We start from the raw sequence: 23,322 nt of genomic DNA, 5'->3' as shown, positions 1-23,322 counted from the left end.
TAATCTTCTCTTTAAGTGGAGTTTGAGATAATAATGGTATCATCCAAATCATAGATACTATCAATTGCTTCCATACTTGCATTTATTGATGAAAAAAGATATTAAAACTTTTGAAACCCTGATCCAAGTATTCGAATTATTTTCTGTCGTTCTTGGGGAGACAACTGAGTTTTGCCTTTCTTAATTTATTTTATTGCTTGTAATTTATGAGATTCCTTTTGGGCATCTTTTATACACTTTATAGCACCTGCAACATTTCCCACAGCAGAAGCAGTTGAACCAATTCGGTCTTTATGTTTAAGAATAGTTGAACCGATACCCATGAAAGTATCAATTATCCCATCTCCTCTAAATTGATGTCCGACACCCCTTTGTCTCGTAGGTTTATAGTATCCTCTACCAAGATGCATACCTTCACCCTTGTAGTATGGGAAAAGGAACATCCCATCCCCTGTAATTATTTATATTTTCCCAACTCGTGTTTCCTCACAATAACCATCGTATTTATTTATTGGAAAACTTCACGTAGGTGAATTCTGATGGATATAACTTCTCCATTAAATGAAATCATACGATTATCTTGGTCGGTTATCCTAAAATTTACTCTGTGTCTGGTTTTTCCTGACACAGGGAGATAAACCAAATTTTTGGGTTTCATATTGAATTTATAACCAATTGGGGTTGAGTATGCGCTGAATGAAAATATTGTATTTGTTTTTATTCCATCATTAAAAGCACCAACAATCAAATCACAGTGAATTAACACCGAATTTATTCCTGAGGATATTTGAATGAAAATTATCACTGTAAAATGTCCCATTAGTTTCAATCTTTTTTGAGGAGAAACCCAATAACTCTCGAAATGAATTATCAATTGTGCAATCAACCTTGTAGTTATTTTTAAGTTTAATCGTTGATTTTGAAGTATGTTTTTCAATGTCTATAACAATATTTTTTGGTTCATCACCCTGTTCTTTCATAAGACGAGCAATTTCGGAAGATATTTGAGAAATCTCATATGCTCCGGGTGAGACTGTTATCGTTTTGTATCCACTTCCCGGATTAAAACTAAACTTGTCATTTTTATCAGTTATATTAAATAAGGTATTATAAGTTTCCATGGACAATAAAGATGCCTCAAATTCTTTTGTTGTATCAAGTTGTAGGGGGTATGGGAATGAAGATGTGTGGTCGCTTGTTGTGAAATTGAAACTAAGGATTGTGCTTCTCATCTTATTTAATATGAGATAAAATGTCTTTATATTGATATTTATTAATTACTTTCATGTTCATCAACTGGTCAAAAATGGCTGATGCTTCATTAAAACAATTGTTATTTCCAGCCTTCTGACTGCCTAACAACAATTACAGTCTATTAACCAATTGCGATGGGTCATTTGGAAGAAAACTAACACCTGAACCAAAGATACTTAAAGCCTGAATAATGTGTTTCTCCTTCTCATTCTTCCTACTTTTACCAGAAAGAATAACCCGATAATCAACAGAGTTCAGGAAAATAACGATAACAAAAGGAAAATTTCCCTGTTGATCTTTACAATTCATTAAATGATATTTTACAATAAATAAATGGATGCAAAAGAAAGAGCAAGAAGATTTAAGGAACATCAAGAGTTGGTTTCAAAAGTTGTAAAACAACAGGAAGACATAAAGAAGAAACGCAGACAGAAACTAACGGGCGAAGAAGCATTTGAAAAAAAACAAGAGAAATTTTTTAAACCACTTTTAAAAACTTCCCAAGAAAAAATGAAAGATATTTCCACAGTTCCCACAGTAGAATATACTCCTAAAAAACTTCAAATGTTAAAAGATTTTGATCAAATGACGGAGGAAGAATTAGAGCATTTAGGAGAATTAAAGGTTAAATAAGATCTCATATTAAATAAGATGAGATAAAATGTCTTTATATTGATATTTATTAATTATTTTCATGTTCATCAACTGGTCGAAAATGGCTGATGCTTCATCAAAACAATTGTTTACAACTTTTGAAACCAACTCTTGATGTTCCTTAAATCTTCTTGCTCTTTCTTTTGCATCCATTTATTTATTGTAAAATATCATTTAATGAATTGTAAAGATCAACAGGGAAATTTTCCTTTTCTTCATCATTCAAGTAGATGTGTTCAAATAAATCCTTTTCTTTAAATATTTCATCAAATTCTTTATTAACATTAATGCGAGTTGTAATTTCTTCTTCACTAATACTTGCATCTCTGCTTTTCATACGTTTGCGTTGACTTTCCTCATCAACATCAAAACCGAATGATAAAATCTTCACTCCGCTCAGATGTTTAATAATTTGTCTCGTTCCTTCTGGATTAGTTTCTAATATCCCAAGACCACCAGATTTTAGTTTCCTTAACTCACTCTTACAATGTGAATATTTTGTTGTACCAAGAGAAACCTCCTCAAATATTTGACCTTCATTCCTCAATCGCATATGTTCCTCCACTGAACTATAGTGATAATCTTCACCTTTTACTTCTCCAGGTCTTATTGCTCGAGTTGTTGTTGATACAATGCGCATCACGGGGTGTTTTTTCAGTAAATTTACAATATTCTCATTTGTACTACACAAGAACCTTGATTTATGAAAGTTTTTTTCCAGAAGCAGATTTACCCACAAGATTTACAATAATAGTTGTCATTTATATATGTAATTGTTTATAAAACAAAAAATATATCCCTTAATATCTCATCTTGTTTCACAACAATATATTTATATTTTTCAGTCGTGTGCTTCATGTAATCCTCAAATTTCTTTTTACTACATAATGTAGAACAATTATCTCTCCAAAAATTATTGATATCTATTGAATTTAACTTGAATAAAATAAAAGTATTAGCATTGTTTCTGATGGAACGACGAGGAAGTTGAAAGTACGATTGACTAAGATAAATACAATTACAAGAAGAATGTCTCCCTCTTGTGTAGTAGCTGTCCATTACCGTTTGGTTTCTCTCGTTAACACAATCATCAAAGATAACGAGGTTCTTTTTTGATTTATCCAAATCTTGGGGAGACGGTATATCATCCGTATTATCACTAAGAATACAAGTTATAGGATTTTATTTCTTTTTACATCTCTGTGTATCACAAAATAGTTGAATTATATCTTCAATGTTATAATCATTTAGGTTTTTTTGACGTTTAAATAAACCGATTATATCTTCTTTTTGAAGACCAGCATTAAAACCTTGTGAGAGTAGTTGATACTCTGGTTGAAAACTCGACTTTGTGAAAATTATTAAGTTATCATAATCTAAAAAGTTGGGAGTGAGGAGCATCTTTAAAAGTAAGCAGGTTTTTCCACATCCACTTGAACCAACTATGAGACATCTTAATGAATTTGGGAGATTTTTATGGTTGTTAAATTTTATCTTATTTTCCCAAATGGGTAAAAAAATCATTCATTTATATATTTGGAAAACAGGTTATATAATTTATTATTGGCTTTTTTAGAAACTCTATATTTTATCCTAAGTTCAGGTTTAATTTCAAGATAATCCATTATTTTATTTATACAATATCTTGTGTTGATATTTCCCTGAAAATTACATCCATGAATAATATATAACAACAATCCTTTGAACATTTCTCTTATACGTTCAGTTTCTTCCCTTGTAAGGAAAGATGTGTTATCACCCTCATACTTTACATTCATTTCTCTAATCAATCTTGAAAAGTAATTCATTTTTGGTGTAAATCTAAAAGAATTATTTTCCTTTTTATATTTTTTATTATCATTAATTAGAAGATAATCACAGAATATACATTGTTTGTAGGCTTTTGACTCTGTGTTTAATCCCCGTCTTTCACACGCAGGACAATTCTCAAATTTGTCACATGGAGAATCAGGAAAGTCCAGCATATTTATAAAGTAAAACTTTACTTAAACTGAAATTCATCTATACTTTCAGTTGTATATTGACTAATATTTAATAATATTACCATCGATATCGATATACTTTTTTTCATTACCAGATTCAACGAAAACATTTTTTATATTAAAGGTAATTTTAAAATGATCGATAACTACTATTGAACGAAATGTCATTTCACCTGATATATTTACATCCTTTATTTCAACAGGATTTACATCTTTAGGGTTGTTGAAAAAAATACAAATTTCTCCTTGCATATTACAGATGGTCTTATCTTTTCTTTCCAAAGCTTCATCCATAAGGTTTTTGTTTTTTGATACTTTTTCTTGTTTCATTGCTTTTTCTAGTTTTGAGTATATTACCAGAAGGAGAGGAGAAACTTTTGTTAGAGATACTTTAGTTGATGTTCTACCAGGTATACTAAAAGCCCTTCCACTGAAGGAAATTGAAGAACTCATATTATTTACCATAATTGTTTTTATCCAATAGTTGTTATATTTATCTTTGTTCAATTTTACATCCTTGACATATTTCTCAGTATCTTTAACAAATGAAGAGATTGATTGAAACTTGTCTTTTGTGTCTTGAAACATTTTATTTATTAAGTGAAAAAGTTGGAGGATAAAATGGTTTTAAGCACAGATTCACCTGTAAAATAAACGAAATTTTCATCAAGAACATTTTAGTTTAAGCAAAGATTTATTATATAAATATGGTGAATACAACATACTGCGATGTTTGTAATCACAAATATAAAAATTTATAGAAAACACCTCCGAACCAACAAACACACATTTAATCTATTTCATAAAATATCTCCTCTTGAGTTGGAAAGAAAACATTGTGATATCTGTTCAAAGGATGTTTTGAAGATAAGTTATAATAAACATCTTCAATCACAAAAACACAAGAAAAATGAGTTTAAAGTAAAGGGAGACTATTATATTGAAAACACTGATGGGGCATTTAAAGGGCATATAAAAATAAGGATTTTTCAATTTGGAGAACCCGGTCCATCATCAATAGCTGAATCAATTGAAATAGTGAAACCTGATGTTGAAAAAAGTTATTAAAAAGACATTAAAAGAAATGAAAACTTTAAAGTTTTATATGGGAGTGAAAATGAATATGAAAAGACAAGATGAAGAACAAACTCCTTATACGAGAACAGATCTTCATTTTATAACATCATTTCAAGATTTTTTGAATAGTGGGGTTTATGAAGAACTATCAAAACAAGAGGAGGATGTTGATAATACAGTGGTAGGAAGTGGATTCAATATTAAAAAAAATCATCTTTTTAGATATACACATTCTAAAATCAAACCCTCTTAAAGCTTCTTCTTATATTGAATTACCAAAAGAAATAAAACTAAAGAAGGCAGTTGTTAATATTAAGAACAATGATAATAAATGTTTTCTCTGGTCTGTTCTTGCTCACTTTCATCCACCAAAATGTAATTCAGAAAGAGTAAAACAATATATGAAATATGAGAATACCTTGGACATTAAAGATTTTAAATTCCCAATGCCACTCACAGATATTCCTAAATTTGAGAAAAAGAATAATCTTTCTATTAATGTATATGGATTAACGGATACAAACAAAGTCCAAGTATTAAAAATTTCAAACAACTATAAAAATGAAGAAACACACATTGATCTTTTATATTTTAGTGTTGGAAATAATTCACATTACACATACATCAATAATTTATCAAGATTAATCTCTTCTCAGGTATTCAGAACAGCAAACAAAATATATCCTTGTAAGCGATGTCTTAATTCATTTCATACAAAAGAACGATTAGAACAACATTCAAAATATTGTAGTAATTATAAATCAGCTGTAATTACAATGCCTAAACCTGGTGAAAAGATTTCTTTTGAAGATTATAATAAATCTATCATGCACCCATTTGTGATATACGCTGATTTTGAATGTATCCCTAAAAAGATAAATACTGCTTCTCCTGATCCAAAAGAATCATATACAAATAAATATCAAAAACATATTCCTTGTGGTTTCGGTTATTATATCAAATCATCTGTTGGAGAAAAGTGTAACAAACTTGAACATTATAGTGGAAAAAAAGCTTCACAAGAGTTTGTAAAACGATTAGAAAAGGATTGTATAAGACTCACTAAATTAATGAAAGAAACAAATGAACCGATGAAATTAACTAAAGAAGAAAAATTAGAAATTAGAAAGAACAATATCTGTCATGTTTGTGAGGGGGAAATTAAGGAGTCTAAAGTTAGGGATCATTGTCATCTTACTGGTAAATATAGAGGTCCCGCTCATTCCTGTTGTAATCTTAATTATAAATTACCTTCTTTTATTCCAGTCTTTCTTCACAACAGCGCCAACTATGATACACATCTATTTATAAATGAACTTTCAAAAACACCAGGGAATATTTCTGCCATAACAAAAATAAGTCAAAAGTATATTTCATTTACAAAAATGATATTCACAAAACCTTTAACTCGTATTCGGTTTCTAGATTCTTACAAGTTTATGGGAACACCACTAGCCTACCTCGCATCAAATCTAAGCTCCACGGACTCTTTTCCAAATCTTAATTCATTCTTTCCAAAAGAGGAAATTCTCACGAAAGAGGAAATTCAGATTAAAGAGAGAATTCAAAGTAAAGAGGAAACTCTAATTAATGAGGAAATTAATGAAGAAATTCTAACTGAAGATGAAATTCTAATTATAAAGAAAATTCGAACAATGAATGAAATTCTAACTAAAGAGGAAATTCTGATTAAAGATGAAATTCTGATTAAAGAAGGAATTCTCACGAGAGAGGAAATTCAAACAAGGAATGAAATTCAAAGTAAAGAGAAAATTCTTACAAGTAAGGGAATTTATCCTTATGATTATATGGATTCATTTATGAGATTTAAAGAAACACAACTTCCTTCAAAAGAAAGTTTCTATAATAACCTTTATGAAGAAGAGATAAGTGATAAGGAATATAAACACGCACAAGAAATATGGAAAATATTTAAGATAAAGAACCTTGGAGAATATCATGATTTATATCTAAAAACAGATGTTTTATTGTTAGCTGATGTGTTTGAAGCTTTTAGATCACTCTGTCATAATAAAAATTGTTATGGATTAGATCCTGCCCACTATTTCACAGCTCCTGGAGTGCAATGTTGAAAATGACAAAACAAGATATAGATTTAATCAGTGATGTTGATATGCTTTTGATGATTGAGAAGTCCAAGAGAGGTGGAATATCACAAGTATGTTGAAAAAGATATGCTAAAGCAAATAATAAATATCTTCCAAATTATGATAGTGAAAAAGATAGTAATTATTTGATGTATTTTGATGCTAATAATTTGTATGGATGGGCAATGTCTCAATCTCTGCCTTATGGTAAATTAGAGTGGGTGGAAGAAAAGGATTATGAAAAGGCTTTGATGAATATTGTTATTTCTTCTCAAGAGGAATTGAATGACGAAGAAGAAGGTTATTATTTTGAAGTTCATTTGAGGTACCCGAGTGATCTTCATAATAAGCATAAAGACCTTCCTTTTGCATGTGAGAAAGAAACCCCAAAGAAAGAATGGTTCAGTGATTATCATAAAAGTTTTAATATTAAAGGCAAATCAACAGAAAAGTTATTAACAACATTCTATGATAAAGAGGGATATGTTTTGCATCAGAGAAGCTTAAAACATTTTTTGAGAGAAGGATTGAGAGTAGCTAAAATTCATAGAGTTTTAAAATTTAAACAAAGTCCTTGGGTGAAAAAGTATATTCAATTCAATACAGATATGAGAGCAAATACAAAAGTAAAATTTGAAGGGGACTTTTATAAATTAATGAATAATGCTGTATTTGGAAAGACTATGGAAAATGTTAGAAACAGGCAAAACATTAGATTCGCAACATCTTGGAAAGAAGCTTCGAGATTGATAAATAAACCAAGTTTTGAGAGAGAAGAGGTTTTTTCAGAGAACTTTTCTGCAATTCATATGAAAAAGGAAAGTATTGTAATGGATAAACCAATTTATATTGGAACAGCAGTTCTTGGTTTATCAAAGATATTGATGTATGATTATTTGTATAATGACTTAAAGAAAGAGTATGGTGAAAATGTTTCATTGTTGTATATGGACACTGATAGTTTTATCCTAGATATAAAAACTGATGATGTTTATAAAGATATGAAGAAAAATATTGGAGTATATGATACAAGTAATTTCAGCAAGAAGAGTGAGTTACTTTCCAAAAAGAATGAAAAGGTTATTGGTAAGTTTAAGGATGAGTTGGGTGGAAAAGTAATGAGTGAGTTTATTGGATTGAGAGCAAAGGCATATGCTTATAAGTATGTTGATCAGATTGATAAGAGGTTAAAGGGAATAAAGAAATATGTAATAAAGAAATCAATAACTTTTAGAAATTATTATAATTGTTTGATGAATAAGAAAGAAGAATATAGGAAAATGAATACAATAAGAAGTTATAAACATAACATATATAGTGAAGAAGTAAATAAAAAGGCATTAGGAGCCTTTGATGATAAGAGATTTATTTTAGATAATGGAATAGATTGTGTTCCATATGGATATTGTATGATAGAGTGAATAGAATAGATTGTGTTTTAACGATGGGAAGATGGGTTAGGGTTTTTTAAGGGCTACCGCCACGTTTTTTTGCAATATATAAATGGTCAAACCAAGTATTAATCAAACTAAAGAGTGGAGAAAATCTCAGTCTTGGTATATAAATGGAAAACATAATGAATGTGAAAAATATCAAATAAGTCTTATTGAAAAAATAACTAAAACAAAGGTAAATAAAACAAATAAGCGAATCAATTTAAAAACTAGTAAGTTAGAGGATGTAAAGAAAAAAATGAATATCCTTGAATGGACTGAAAACTTTGATGGTTATCAATTAAAAAAATAAAATAAAATTACTATAATCTCAAAATGATATGTGGCTCAGGAGGTGGTCAAACAAGAGCATTAAGAGAAGTTTATCATTTCGTAATGGCACAAAAGGGGTATCTTAAAAAATATAAAGATTCAAATGTTTTGTTTTTCAATATTTTAGATGGGGATTATTGTGCAAAGAAAATTAAACTATTGAAGGAATTTGAGAATGAACAAATCTTTATAGGTTCAATGAGTGAGCTAAACAATATGCATCGGTTATTTGATAGTGACATCGGTTATTTGACTAAACAAGAGTGTCCCGAGGCATAGACGTTTCAGATATTTCTTTCGAATCACCTTTAACAAATCACATTACCACTTCAGTACTTGAACAAATCTTTATCTTATTGCATGGATTATTCGAAAAAAAAAAAAAAAGTGTCTCCAGGTTAAAAGGGGAGACAAATAAATATACCTTGGGATAAAAAGGGGGTTTATTTTTAGGGAAAAAAAATGTGAATCGCTGAAAATCCCCCATTCATTTACATGGGGAAAAGTGAGCCAGAACCAGTATATTCACCCTACTGTTAAGACCAGTGTGGGCCCATTGATAAATATCACCGGAAGAGTGGTTAGTGATGAAGGAGAGACGGCAGGCTTATTAAACAGGTATTTTTCTTCAACTTTTACACAAGAACAGTCAGTAGAATTGCCAATAGCTGAGAGTATCTATCAAGCTGGTGAGAGGAAGGGCTTTTTCAGAAGATCCAGGTTGGAATGGAAGAAGTAGTGGAACAGCTGGGTAATCTAAGAGAGGATAAGGCTCCGGGTCCAGATAACATGAAACCGAGAGTATTGATAGAGATGTTTAAGATAATGAAAGGTATCGATAAAATAAATGCAGATGAATTATTCAACAGAGTAGACAGTGAAAGGACCAGGGACCATAGCCTGAGAGTTAAGGAGACGAGAATTAAGATGGTAGTAAGGCAAAGGATTTTCACTCAGAGAGTAGTTAATGCATGGAATGGTCTCCCTGGAAAGTGGCAGCAGAAAAAGTAGATAAGTTTAAATTAGAATTGGATAGGTCCCTGGAAGTTATGGAGATGGAGAGGTATAGGGATTTTGGTAAGAATTTTTGGTAATTTGAACATTGATGGGTGATTGTGTGCATGTGTATGGAGTGCTGTTGGTGATGGTCCTGTCAAGGGGGGGTGCATGGTTGATGTGTGTTTTTAACCAAGCCCATGCCCCCTCTCCTGAGGGGAAGAGAGAAAAATATATCTATCGCATTCATTGAAAAGATTTTTTTCTGTATTTCCTTCCTTGGATCTTTTGTTGATAAACTAGTATGGTGTTCGTATTGGCATGGTGGTCTGAATAGCCTCCACCTGTGCTAGATTTCCTTGTAAATCCTTGTAAGGTGCTAATTTAGGTAAATTCGATCATGGGAGATATGATGTAGAGATAAGAGATGTGATTTAGAGGTAGGAGGTTGGTCAAACCAAACTACAGTGATTTACTGATGGGGTACTGATCGATTTCAAACTGACCAACAAATGTTAAAAAAAAATAAAAAAAAGAATGGGGAGTATAGCTTGTATGCTAATCTGAGCTAATGTTGAGGGTCAGAGTTCAGTTAATCTGCAACACCAAAAGTTAAAGCAATTGATAGAGATTGATAGCACCAAAAGGTAAACAACGTTTTGTTTTGAGGATTTCTGGAATTGTTCTTATCGTCATTGGGGGGCAAGATTCTAAAAATAAAATAAAATAAATAAATCCAGTATACAAGTCCTTCTGAAGGGTTTTGTGAAATAGATTAAATCTACCTGGACTATGCATCAGGAAGTGAATGCCTGTAAGGCTGACAAGATTATAACAGGAAGGTGTGAAGAACTTGTAGCAGTTTTACTGTCTGTATCAAGATGATTATTGTAAAATGTATGGCTAATTTCTTTGCAATTTGCATGAAGAAGATTATTACCAAGACAATGAACACACAAGTTTCATGCATCTCTCATTGAGAGATCAAAACGATGATTTTGATGATGTTTTCTGGAAAATATGTAATGTGAAATCAAGATAGATAACTACTGTAATGATGACGATGAGCAATATCTGTTGATTTTAAGTAACTAATGAAGTATAGATGAAAGGAAAATAAGATTATGATGATGCAATGCCTATCTGAGACTGAACTCATGAGATTGTTTATGACTAGAAATATTGGGAACTTGGTCAACATACTGTAGGATTTGGGGATTAATTAGGTGTGCCATCGGCAAGGGTAAATTATCTGACAAATGACAGATTATATTTGTATATTTTATCGAGAGGAAATGATGTAAAATAAATTTTTAGTGCTTGACTGAAGAAATATTCAAATTGATGTTCTGTACACTAGTTGTGTGTTGTAACGATAACATACCAACAAATTTCATGTTAGCATCTTAGTAATTCAAGAAATATAACAAATTATTTTTACTAAAAGTAAATATGAACCTCTGGTAATTTAGAAATATTACTTTAATTTATTTTTAATTAATTTAAATTTCGGGTCATTTAGACCAGAAATACTGGTCAATACGTCAAAATTAAAGCACAGAATAAAATAATTATATGATTACAAAGAGATTAAAGTTGAGTCTTGGCATAATATAAGGAAATACATGGGCAACATTATTACATTGGATTTTTATTGAAATAATACTACTTGTGATTATTATTGTACTCTTTAAATGTACCATAACTGTTTTGTTTTTTTTCATTGTTTAATCATTATTTTGAGAAGAGAAAAGGGGGGGGTGGGGGAAGACATTGCCACTACAATGTTTGTTCAGGTACAATTTCCTTCTGAGAATCCCAATACAGATAGGGAATTTAATGATTTATGCAACATTGAAGTTTGAAAATACATGGGCAATTTCAAGTTCTAGGTAGGAGTGGAGGAGGTTAAGAAGCAGCTCATAAAGCTAAGTCAAAATTAAAGCATTAGAACCACATAATATATATCCAAGAATATGAAGGAGGTGGCAGAACAGATAAGCATAACATTAATCAATATCTTTAAAAGCTCGTTGGAGTTAAGACAGGTACCAGATTGGAGAAAAGCAAGTGTAACAATGTTATTTAAGAAAGGATCCATCGAGGAATTAGGGAACAATAGACCTGGTAATTTGACATAAATTGCGGGGAAGGTGTTGGATATATTAATATATGCAACACCTTCCATTTTAATCGATATGGAACCATTTTAATGAGTTTCAACCAATTAGAAGTAATCAGCATGGCTTTACTGAAGGGAGATCATATTTAACAAATGTATCAGAGTTCTCTGAAACAGCTTCTTATTGGGTGGATGAAGGAAGTACAGTGGATGTAGTTAGGTGGATTCTCAGAAGGCATTTGATAAGGTATCACATCAAATGTTAACTCAGGCTGTCACTGCTGACTCTCCATGGCGAAACTGGTCCGGCGGCTGATTGGGGGGTTGGGGGTGGCATTGGGATTCGCATGTGTGTGCTTATTGTGAATGTCTTCAGCTGCAGAGGAACTGGGGAAGGATTTTAAACAGCTAACGGCCTCCCATGTGTAGCTTTCTTTGGCTCGAAGAGTGGGGGGGGGGGGATTATAAAGATATAGCAACCTGGAGATAATTGTTTTGGTGAGAGCTGATTGATTTTTCCCTCCAATTATGGGTGAGGGACATGAATGGCATTGATATTGTTGCGGTCTTCGCGCCCGCCGGCGTGCGACGGCCACGTAACTCGAATCGCGGCACGTCGCCCACCGGACGGACAATCCAGTCGTGACCCTCTCGGACTAACGCCGGGAACCAGTCACGGGTGGACCTTTCGGTCTCACCGCGATCGAGCCAATCAGCCCCCGCGTGGGATAGGGTTGCTCGCCAAATTCGAACTACCTAAGTACCCACGCAGAGGGTAGACCGGGCGATCGCACCTCGCCGCAGGTCGACTTCGGACACGGGCCACTTAAGCGACCCGTTCCGTACTATCAGAATAACCGAGCGGTGTTATCGTCGACCTCGACGGTTCGATTAATTATCGGGCGTATTCAGCCCACTACCAACCCTTTACGTGAAGCAAGATGGGGATTCAATGGAGGAAAGACGAGCGAAGCGGGAAACAGTTCAACAATAAAGCACGTTTATTCGCGACGAACGGAAAGCACACAAATACAATTCCACCAAATGCACACAAAAAGAAAACACAATTCCATTTACACAAAAGCAAACATAAAAGAGAAAACACAGTGCAGAGCTAATACCGACTACCGAGCACACGGCAACACTTATACAATTCTACTTCACAGACGGCGCCGACAACACATACCCAAAACCAAGGAAAGAAATACCCTCAAGAATGAGGGAGGCCTGGGGCCGAGACCTGGTCGGGCCTACCCGTCTGGTGATGAGACGCGGAGCGGCACGATGGCCCGCAACCCGCGGGCCTCGTGGACAGTGCCTGGCAGGGGGTGGGAACGGGGCCCCCTTGGTCGCACTATCTCAGCGCGGGGGAAACAGGAGGGGGGTTGCTGATGCTCGGGGTATAGAGGATCTTTATTATGTGCGACGAGCGTCTCCACCTCGGCCAGGTCGCGCTGCCGGCCTCCCTCGGGCGCGCAGCTCCTTGCACGACGCGAGCACCCTTCGTCCGACTCGCCGCCTCTCCACAGCTCGTCCCCTCCGTTCCGACTCTCCTTCGCCTCGTTCCGACCTTTACGACTCCCTTCTTCCTCGTTCCGACTTTTTACTACTCCTTTTACTGACGAACACCGTCCTTTTATCCCCCCGTAACTTCGCCTTTGACCCCCTCCCTTTGACCTTTCAACTCGCTCCCCATTGGCCCGACAAAAAGTGGGCGTGAAGGCTTTTTGATCCACAAATTTGCATATATCGATCGCCTGGGGCGGGGCCAATTCGCCCCTCGCTCACCGATTGGACGGCAAAAAGTGGGCGTGTGTCGTTTTGGATCCGTTTTTGAAGCAGAAAATCCGTGATTTTGTACACGCTGTTCAACGTGCGCCCTACACGAGTCCAGCATCGGTGCCCATGAGTGGCGCGAGACGACGGCGATGCGATGGTGGCGAGTTGTGACGGTAAAGGTCGTGGCGGTTGTGGTGAAGCGGTGGTTGTGGTCGGTGGTTGATGTTGTGGTTGTGATGGTGGCGATTGGTCCAAAATAAAGATAGTAAAAGAAAAACGGCTATCCTGAAGAGTCGCAGCACGTATAAATGACATGTATTCCCACTAGACAACGGGTTTGGGCCTAACTACACATGCACTTACCGAGATACCTCACCTAAGGGACCTGAATGGTGGTTTGCGAATCTGGTAACCACAACACTACCCCCTTCCCTTTTTACAGACTCGTCCCGAGTCGTCAAATTTTCGTGTGCCATCATGTGTAGTTTTCCCCTAGTACATTTTACCTACGGATCCCTGAGTGCGACATTCATGGTATTCGTGTCCCCAAAATAAATAACCTGAGGGCTGCGTAACTACCTAAACAAACTCACTCACACGGACGACTTAAATAAAATTGCCGGCGCTAGACAGACATGCCGGGGGGCGCACTCATATGTACAGTACATCTTAACCTTAACTTACAAATCTTACACTAAACCATGGCCCAGGATCATTGAACTCTGCAAAAGAAAGCAGTTAGCAGGGAGCCAGGCTGCCCACATGCAGTCTCTGGCTCAAACAATGCAGGTGACAGGGAACGTGGCTGGCTGCTCACACGCAGTCCAAGGCCTTCCCTTTTGAACTGAACTCAGTGAACCACAACGGTGCATGGGCCGCACAAACGTAGTCTCCGTGCCAGCTCAAGTGGCACACGCAATGAGCACAACGAATGGATGCATGAACACAAACACGGTGCACGGGCCGCCACTGCAGGCCCGTGTTGTAGCTGCCAACAGGGCAGTTCTCGCAGCTTGCAAACTGTTGCCTTGATCCTGGCGCACATGGAAATGAACAGGGGGGCAAAGCAAAAGGGTGAACGGGGGCTGGTGAACAGGGGCAGTGGGCATGGCATGGCAAAGGCAGCAGGCAAACACAGCCCGCAGAAGAAGGCCGCTGCAGGCAAACACAGCCCGCAGATGAACTGGCCGGTACAGGCCTTGCAGCACAACAACAGCTGCCAATGAAGTTAGCCGGCCTCCGCCTTGAAGCAAAACACGGCCAGCCGATGAAGTTGGCCAGCTCTTGCCGTTCAGCGGAGGTTGGTGGAGGAGTGCGGTGGTGCTGGCCACTTGGAGGGCGGGCTCGGACCTACCTACCTGTCTCCCTCCCAACCTATCGCCTTTGCCTGTCACTGTACATACCCACTCCCTTAATTTGTCAAACCCCAATTTAGCCCCAACTTATTTTTTTTTTATTTTTACTTTTATGTTTACTTCCCCTCTATAAATCGTCCCCTAACCCCCTTTATCGTCCTTGTTCGGCTAACCTATCCTGTCACCTAGCCTACTCCCAACCCCTACGTTCCCTTCCCGGAGGGGAATAAGGGAGAGCTAACGTCCTGTGTCGAGGCCCAACGAAGCCTCAGAATGGCCTCCCCAGAGTTCGGCGATCTATAACCAAAGTGGGTCCAGCGGCCCACAACGACAGCGAGGGATGGATGGTGCGGAGGGGTACATCTCCTAATCTACCCTAACCATTTAACTGTTAAACTACCCCGGGGCTTTCAACAAGCGCCTCTCGCTTAAACTATTGGTTCTAACAACCCAGATTCCCGTCGCCTGTGTTGGTGTCCTCACAATTTCGGGCCTCACCCCCCAATTTTCTCTCCGTGCCCTCACACGGTCTCCTGGCTGGGACACGTGGCTCCCTTTGGCAGGCACGACCCTCTGCCGAATCTCCCGCTATGGCACCCCCGGGCACTACACTGCCTCCGAGCCTACCAGCTCCCTAACACCGGGGAGTGCCCCCATGGCACCTCCCCTGAAACGCACACGTGGCAGGCCGGCCTCCCGGGCCCCTTTCGAGGTCACCCGTGCCCACTGCACTGCCCACGCAGCTAATGGCGCCCCGGGCCCCCGCACCAAGCAGGCGCACCCGTGCCCACTACTCTATCCCGGCCCCCCATGGGCCCATGGCCTACCGCGGCCGACTAGCCTGGTGCCCGGGGTACCCACTCAGCGATACTCACCTTTCGCAGCCACGCTCCCAAGCCCGTCAACAGGGCTCCTGCACCCCTCCAAATGGGTCTCGAGCCTACTTTCCCACCAACAACAAAACAACCTCCATTTTTCAATTTGACTAACCCCCTAACTCACTCTACACTGACCCCGGGGTCCCTTGGGCGGGAGTCACTCCTCCCCCCAATCACTCATCGCACCATGCATTCCCCATTCACTCCACTCACACAGACCCGCTGGCCTCACTCACTCAACAAGTACTCACCTCACAACTCACCAACTCTTCAACACACACACCACTGAACTCTGCCATCCTTCTAACTACCTCCCCTAACTAACTCGTGCTCCCACGTCGTCCCTTAAACTATAGCACGTTCCTTTTAACACTACGTAGCTAAGCTACGTCCCCTCTACACACTCACAAGTCTGTCTCTGTCTCCAAATAATCCCATTTTATTTCCCAAGCTAAATCTGGCTACAATCCCTCTAACTAATCCATTCCACGGACTCCATGAGGACTTACCCCTGCCCCATGAAGTCGGTCTAACTAAGCTAACCCTTCCCCCTAACTAGTTTTCCATCCTGTGCCCAGGGTTAAGGGGGTCTTTCACCCCTTGCCCAGAAATCCTGTACACCCGAAAGTGAGGCTTGCTTCTTTTTTTTTTCCTCTTTACATGCGCAGCACCTGCGCGGCAACTCAGAGCTCGCGCACTTTGCACCTGCCCGTGACGTCATGCAGCTGCACGTGTTCCTCGTCCCTCCTTGGACGGGACCATCCGGCAGAGATACCCCTCCTGCCGGATTCCAACCCCACGTGCAGCCATGACGTCACCGTGCGCATAAAAAAAAAAAACAAGCCACACGTCTCGAGGGGTTCCCCACGCGAACACATGTGCTTTGCCCGTTGGAGCTTAACACACACGATCGCGTGGAGAACCCGTCCGGTCCAAATCCATTTACCTGCCTAAACTTTGTCCGTCCGCGGGATCGGCAAATCCACCGCGTGCGTTTCCGGACCGGGACTTCACTCTCGCAAGCGAGCACGTGGTGGTCTCGTGCGTTGCACAGCACGAACCGCGTGCTCACTGCTGGGTGAACCCGGCACGGTCCTCGACACAACTACAGCCGCTACTCGGCTTTCTCTCCTCTGTCGCCGTCTCCGTCGCCATTCAACCCACGCACACCTGCGTGTCACGACGCACACAGTCCACTCAATCACATTCACACGGGGAGACGCGGCTGCGTGCTCCCGCATGCCAACCGACATCTCCCTCTCATACCGCTCTCTCACACACACGGTCTCCCTTGCACACAGCGACCTTGCACACGGCCGTTCACTCACGCACGGTGCCTCACCCGCACTCCGTGCCTCATCCACACACGCGGGGGCACTCACCCGCGGTACCTCACTCATACACACGGCGACACTCACACACGCGGTCTCTTCCATACACGGTGCCTCACCCACACACGCGGGGGCACTAACCCGCGGTGCCTCACTCGCACTCCGTGCCTCATCCACACACGCGGGGGCACTCACCCGCGGTACCTCACTCATACACACGGCGACACTCACACACGCGGTCTCTTCCATACACGGTGCCTCACCCACACACGCGGGGGCACTAACCCGCGGTGCCTCACTCGCACTCCGTGCCTCATCCACACACGCGGGGGCACTCAACCGCGGTGCCTCATTCACACACACGGCGACACTCACACACGGTGCCCCATCCACACCCGGCGTGCTGGGAAGCACGCACTCTGGCACCATCGCCACCACACCACTCACACACGGGGTCGCTTCCACACACGGGGACGCACTCACACCTTGCACCACACACACAGGGACAACCACACTGGGGATTCGTGTCCCCACAAGGGTCTCCTGGGCCTCTATACCCCCCAAGCTCTCCGTGCACCCGTCCACAGCACTCGTCCCCTCAACCTCGCAAAACACGACCGAACTCACCTGGTCGTGACTCGCCTTAAGGGGGCATACTCCCTCCCCTCGTTCCTGGAGGAGGCCATCTCGCTGCTCGCACCGGGTCCCTACACGCTCCGCGAGCTCACCCCCATTATCCTCCACTACCTCCGTGTGTGTGTGTGCGTCACTTACCCCGTCTTCATCGTGTAGTCTTCCCTCTATCGTTCCCATCTCCCGTGTCTCTGCCAACTCGGTCACCTCTTCACCCTTTACCTCCCTTGTCTCAACTATTATTTCCGTTGTCGTCACCTCGTGTCTCGTCTCACACGTTTTGGTCTCCCCATTTAATTTTTCCCTTTCGGTCATCGTCACGACCCTCGCCCAACACGTTCCACAGTGTTTTTCACCCGCCTCCACCGCGGGCCTGTCCTTTCCGTTGCACCCCCTTCCAGCTCGTTTGTTCCGACACGTGGAGTCGCCATTTAAGTTCCCTGCTCACGGCCTTCATGCGCGCCTGCAGGCTTGGGCGCATGTTCTGCGTCTCACCCCGTAGCTCTTTCATTTCTTCCTTCATTTGCTGTGTATTCGCATCCATCGTCGTTTTCACTTCATTTGTATTTGTATCCATCTTTTCATCCATTTTTTGTGTATTCGCATCCATCTTTTCGTTCATGCCTTTCATTTCGTTTTCATTTCATTTGTGTTTGCATCCATTTTTCGATCTTTTTCGCATTCATCTTTTCGTTCATTGCCGCCAGCAGGCCGCATAGCTGGGCCATGTGGGATGCCCTCAGCTGAGCAGTTTCGGCAAGGGTTGGGGAAGGGTTTTGGTGGAGAGGGGGGGGGGAGGTGTCATACGCCGCGGCCGCACCCACCTCGGGCCCCTGGGTTCAGTTGGGCGAGTCCGTGTTCCTGCACAATCAACATTTCCTGCTCGGGGATTCCATCCTGGACCATGGATCCTACACATTCTACATCCATTTCTAATACCCCCCGGCTCCCGCTCGCCTTGAGACGCCATCTTGCTTCTCGTGAAGGGTTAATTTGCTCGCTCGTAATTTGGAGGGAATCGGGAGTCGCTTCTCTCACCCCTGGACCGATTCCCGTGAATTTCGCTGGAGACAGGAGAGACTGTTGTCCCGCTCTCCAATACCAGTGCCGCGAGGAGGGCGATGAATTTGTATCCCACTTCTGACACCAGTGTTGCGGTCTTCGCGCCCGCCGGCGTGCGACGGCCACGTAACTCGAATCGCGGCACGTCGCCCACCGGACGGACAATCCAGTCGTGACCCTCTCGGACTAACGCCGGGAACCAGTCACGGGTGGACCTTTCGGTCTCACCGCGATCGAGCCAATCAGCCCCCGCGTGGGATAGGGTTGCTCGCCAAATTCGAACTACCTAAGTACCCACGCGGAGGGTAGACCGAGGGCGGTCGCACCTCGCCGCAGGTCGAGCTTCGGACACGGGCCACTTAAGCGACCCGTTCCGTACTATCAGAATAACCGAGCGGTGTTATCGTCGACCTCGACGGTTCGATTAATTATCGGGCGTATTCAGCCCACTACCAACCCTTTACGTGAAGCAAGATGGGGATTCAATGGAGGAAAAGACGAGGGGAAGCGGGAAACAGTTCAACAATAAAGCACGTTTATTCGCGACGAACGGAAAGCACACAAATACAATTCCACCAAATGCACACAAAAAAGAAAACACAATTCCATTTACACAAAAAGCAAACATAAAAGTGAAAACACAGTGCAGAGCTAATACCGACTACCGAGCACACGGCAACACTTATACAATTCTACTTCACAGACGGCGCCGACAACACATACCCAAAACCAAGGAAAGAAATACCCTCAGAATGAGGTAGGCCTGGGGCCGAGACCTGGTCGGGCCTACCCGTCTGGTGATGAGACGCGGAGCGGCGATGGCCCCGCAACCCGCGGGCCTCGTGGACAGTGCCTGGCAGGGGGGGGGGAACGGGGCCCCCTTGGTCGCACTATCTCAGCGCGGGGGGGGACAGGAGGGGGTTGCTGATGCTCGGGGTATAGAGGATCTTTATTATGTGCGACGAGCGTCTCCACCTCGGCCAGGTCGCGCTGCCGGCCTCCCTCGGGCGCGCAGCTCCTTGCACGACGCGAGCACCCTTCGTCCGACTCGCCGCCTCTCCACAGCTCGTCCCCTCCGTTCCGACTCTCCTTCGCCTCGTTCCGACCTTTACGACTCCCTTCTTCCTCGTTCCGACTTTTTACTACTCCTTTTACTGACGAACACCGTCCTTTTATCCCCCCGTAACTTCGCCTTTGACCCCCTCCCTTTGACCTTTCAACTCGCTCCCCCATTGGCCCGACAAAAAGTGGGCGTGAAGGCTTTGATCCACAAATTTGCATATATCGATCGCCCTGGGGGCGGGGCCAGTCGCCCCTCGCTCACCGATTGGACGGCAAAAAGTGGGCGTGTGTCGTTTTGGATCCGTTTTTGAAGCAGAAAATCCGTGATTTTGTACACGCTGTTCAACGTGCGCCCTACACGAGTCCAGCATCGGTGCCCATGAGTGGCGCGAGACGACGGCGATGCGATGGTGGCGAGTTGTGACGGTAAAGGTCGTGGCGGTTGTGGTGAAGCGGTGGTTGTGGTCGGTGGTTGATGTTGTGGTTGTGATGGTGGCGATTGGTCCAAAATAAAGATAGTAAAAGAAAAACGGCTATCCTGAAGAGTCGCAGCACGTATAAATGACATGTATTCCCACTAGACAACGGGTTTGGGCCTAACTACACATGCACTTACCGAGATACCTCACCTAAGGGACCTGAATGGTGGTTTGCGAATCTGGTAACCACAACAATATTATATGATGACTGCTATTGGCATTGAACATGGTACACGTTTGAGAGGCTCAGTGGTGCAAGTTTCACACCATCACTGATGACTCACCAATAAGTGATTAAACCAGTCTGGTGGCTGACTGATTGGAGGGGGGAGGGCAACGTTAGGATTCTCATGTTTATGCTACTTGTGAATGTCTGCGCACAGTTAGAGGAATCCAGGTAGAATTTGAACCAGCAAAGGGCTTACCTTGTAAATCTGCCAAGAAAGTAATTGTATTGCTTTCTTTGGCAAAAGAGCAGGGGGGTAAAGGTAGAGATAGAGAGGTAGAGAGAGGTTAGGGAGAGATAGAGAGGTAGAGAGAGGTTGGGGAGTGAGAGAGAGAGGTAGAGAGAGGTTGGGGAGAGATAGAGAGGTAGAGAGAGGTTGGGGAGAGAAAAAAAGGTAGAGAGAGGTTGGGGAGAGAAAAAAAGGTAGAGAGAGGTTGGGGAGAGAAAAAAAGGTAGAGAGAGGTTGGGGAGAGATAGAGAGGTAGAGAGAGGTTGGGGAGACATAGATAGGTAGAGAGAGGTTGGGGAAGAGATAGAGAGAGGTTGGGGAGGGATAGAGAGGGAGAGAGGTTGGGGAGAGATAGAGAGGGAGAGAGAGGTTGGGGATAGATATAGAGAGGTTGGGGAGAGATAGAGAGGTAGAGATAGGTTGGGGAGAAATAGAAAGATATAGAGAGATAGAGATGGATGTATACATCTACTGTACATATTATAATTTGAAGTTTTTGTTCATTTGTTTGTTTGTCTGCACATGCTAATCTCCTGAACAGTGAAAGATAGGAGGAAACCTCTGCAACAAAAAATGTCGGACGGGCCCCGGGAAGGTTATAGGCTATGTGGCGAGGCCTCACCTCGTATGTATATATATATATATATATATATATATATATATATATATATATATATATATATATATATATATATGTATATATATATATATATATATGTATATATATATATATGTATATATATATATATATATGAGAGACACGCACGCACGCGCACACACGCACACACACGCATTTAAAGGCAATTTTCCCTGCTAAAGCGTGGGTTAGCCTTGCGGGCCCCATGACAATCTTCTCCACTTTACCCTATTTTCTGCATCTCCCCTTCTTGATCCCCTTGCCCACATTTCTTCTTCCACCACCTTTAGCCAAGTTTTTCTCAGTCTTCCCCGTCGTCCACTTCCGACTACACTCATTTCCAACACTCCTCTCCTCCAGTCACTTTCATCCTTCCTCAACACATGACCCAACCATCTCAACCTGTTTCTCTTCACAACTTCCATCAGACTCTGTTCCCATCATCTTCCGCAAGTCATCATTTGTCTTCCTCTCTCTCTCAATGATACTCCACACATCCACCGAACCATTCGCATTTCCACCCTTTCCAGCCTTTGTTGCTGCTCTATGTTCATTACCCATGTCTCACTCCCATAAATCATCGTACTCCTCACACATGTAGCATACACCTTTCCCTTCAGCTTCAACGACACTCCCCTCTTCGTCAGCACGCCACTCAGTTCCCGAAACTTCTTCCATGCACATCTCACTCAAGCAACCGTTGAAGAGTCTGATCCACCTTCTCCATTCAGCATGTCTCCGAGATAGCAAAATGTTTTCACACCTTCCAGCTTCACACAATCTCCAAGATCCAACTCAACAATTCCTTCATCCGCAGCTCCCTCTATACACACCTTACACTTGAATGTAGCTGCCACACTGGTTAATGCCCCTCCCACACCACTACATTTTCGATGAACCCATTCAGCACACATTGTACACTGAATGGAGTTCACTCCAACACCCTTCCTGCACACAGCACACGGCCACTTCCCAGTCCTTTCCACCTCACCACATGCTTTACCACTTGCCATCACCTTCATCTTTCCGATATTCACCTTAAAACTTTTTGCCTCCATACATTCCTTCCACTTGTTCATCTTCTCCTTCAGTCCATCCATACTCTGCAATCAACACCAGATCATCTGCATACAGCAGCTCCCACGGTAAACCCTGTTTTACCCTCCGAGCCAGCACCTCCATCACAACTACAAATAGAAGTGGACTTAGTACCGACCCCTGATGCACTTCCACCTCACCACTGTTCCCACCCTTCGTCCTTACAGCTGTGCGCGCTCTCTCATACAATGCCATCACTACTCTGATCAACCATTCCTCCACTCCTAACTTCCTCAATGCTCATGTCATTACTTCGCATGGAACCCTATCAAATGCTTTCTCCAGATCAACAAACCCAAAAAACAACTTCTTCCTCTTCTCCATGTACTTCTCCTGCAACTGCCTTACAATAAAAATTGCATCTGTCGTTCCTCTTCCTGGCATAAAACCAAAATATATGAGAGATAGAGATATGCTGAGTGAACAAAAGATGGTACAGGTTACCTTCTGTGTGTCTTCGCTGTGTTGAAACTGTGTGACTGTGACCATGGCTGCCCTTATGACCACGGCGTTTTGGAACAGAGACAGCATTTGGATCACCTTCTGGAGAGCATGTTGGTAGATGCAAGGGAG

The 23,322-nt window shown here is 41.5% G+C and overlaps 1 pseudogene across 1 annotated transcript in view; it reads right to left on the bottom strand.

Moving 5' to 3' along the window:
• LOC147033030 (DDB1- and CUL4-associated factor 10-like) overlaps positions 1-23,322 on the bottom strand; it is a 300,685-nt pseudogene that overhangs the window by 251,327 nt on the left and 26,036 nt on the right. The window contains exon 5 of the transcript XR_015055434.1: positions 23,194-23,289. The product of XR_015055434.1 is annotated as a DDB1- and CUL4-associated factor 10-like (transcript). The remainder of the gene's footprint in view (positions 1-23,193; positions 23,290-23,322) is intronic.

Source organism: Eptatretus burgeri, chromosome 2, assembly GCF_056783735.1.
Source record: "Eptatretus burgeri isolate ZD-2024b chromosome 2, Ebu_testis_v1, whole genome shotgun sequence".
Lineage (NCBI taxonomy): Eukaryota > Metazoa > Chordata > Myxini > Myxiniformes > Myxinidae > Eptatretus > Eptatretus burgeri.
This window is presented reverse-complemented; position numbering and strand designations above follow the sequence as displayed.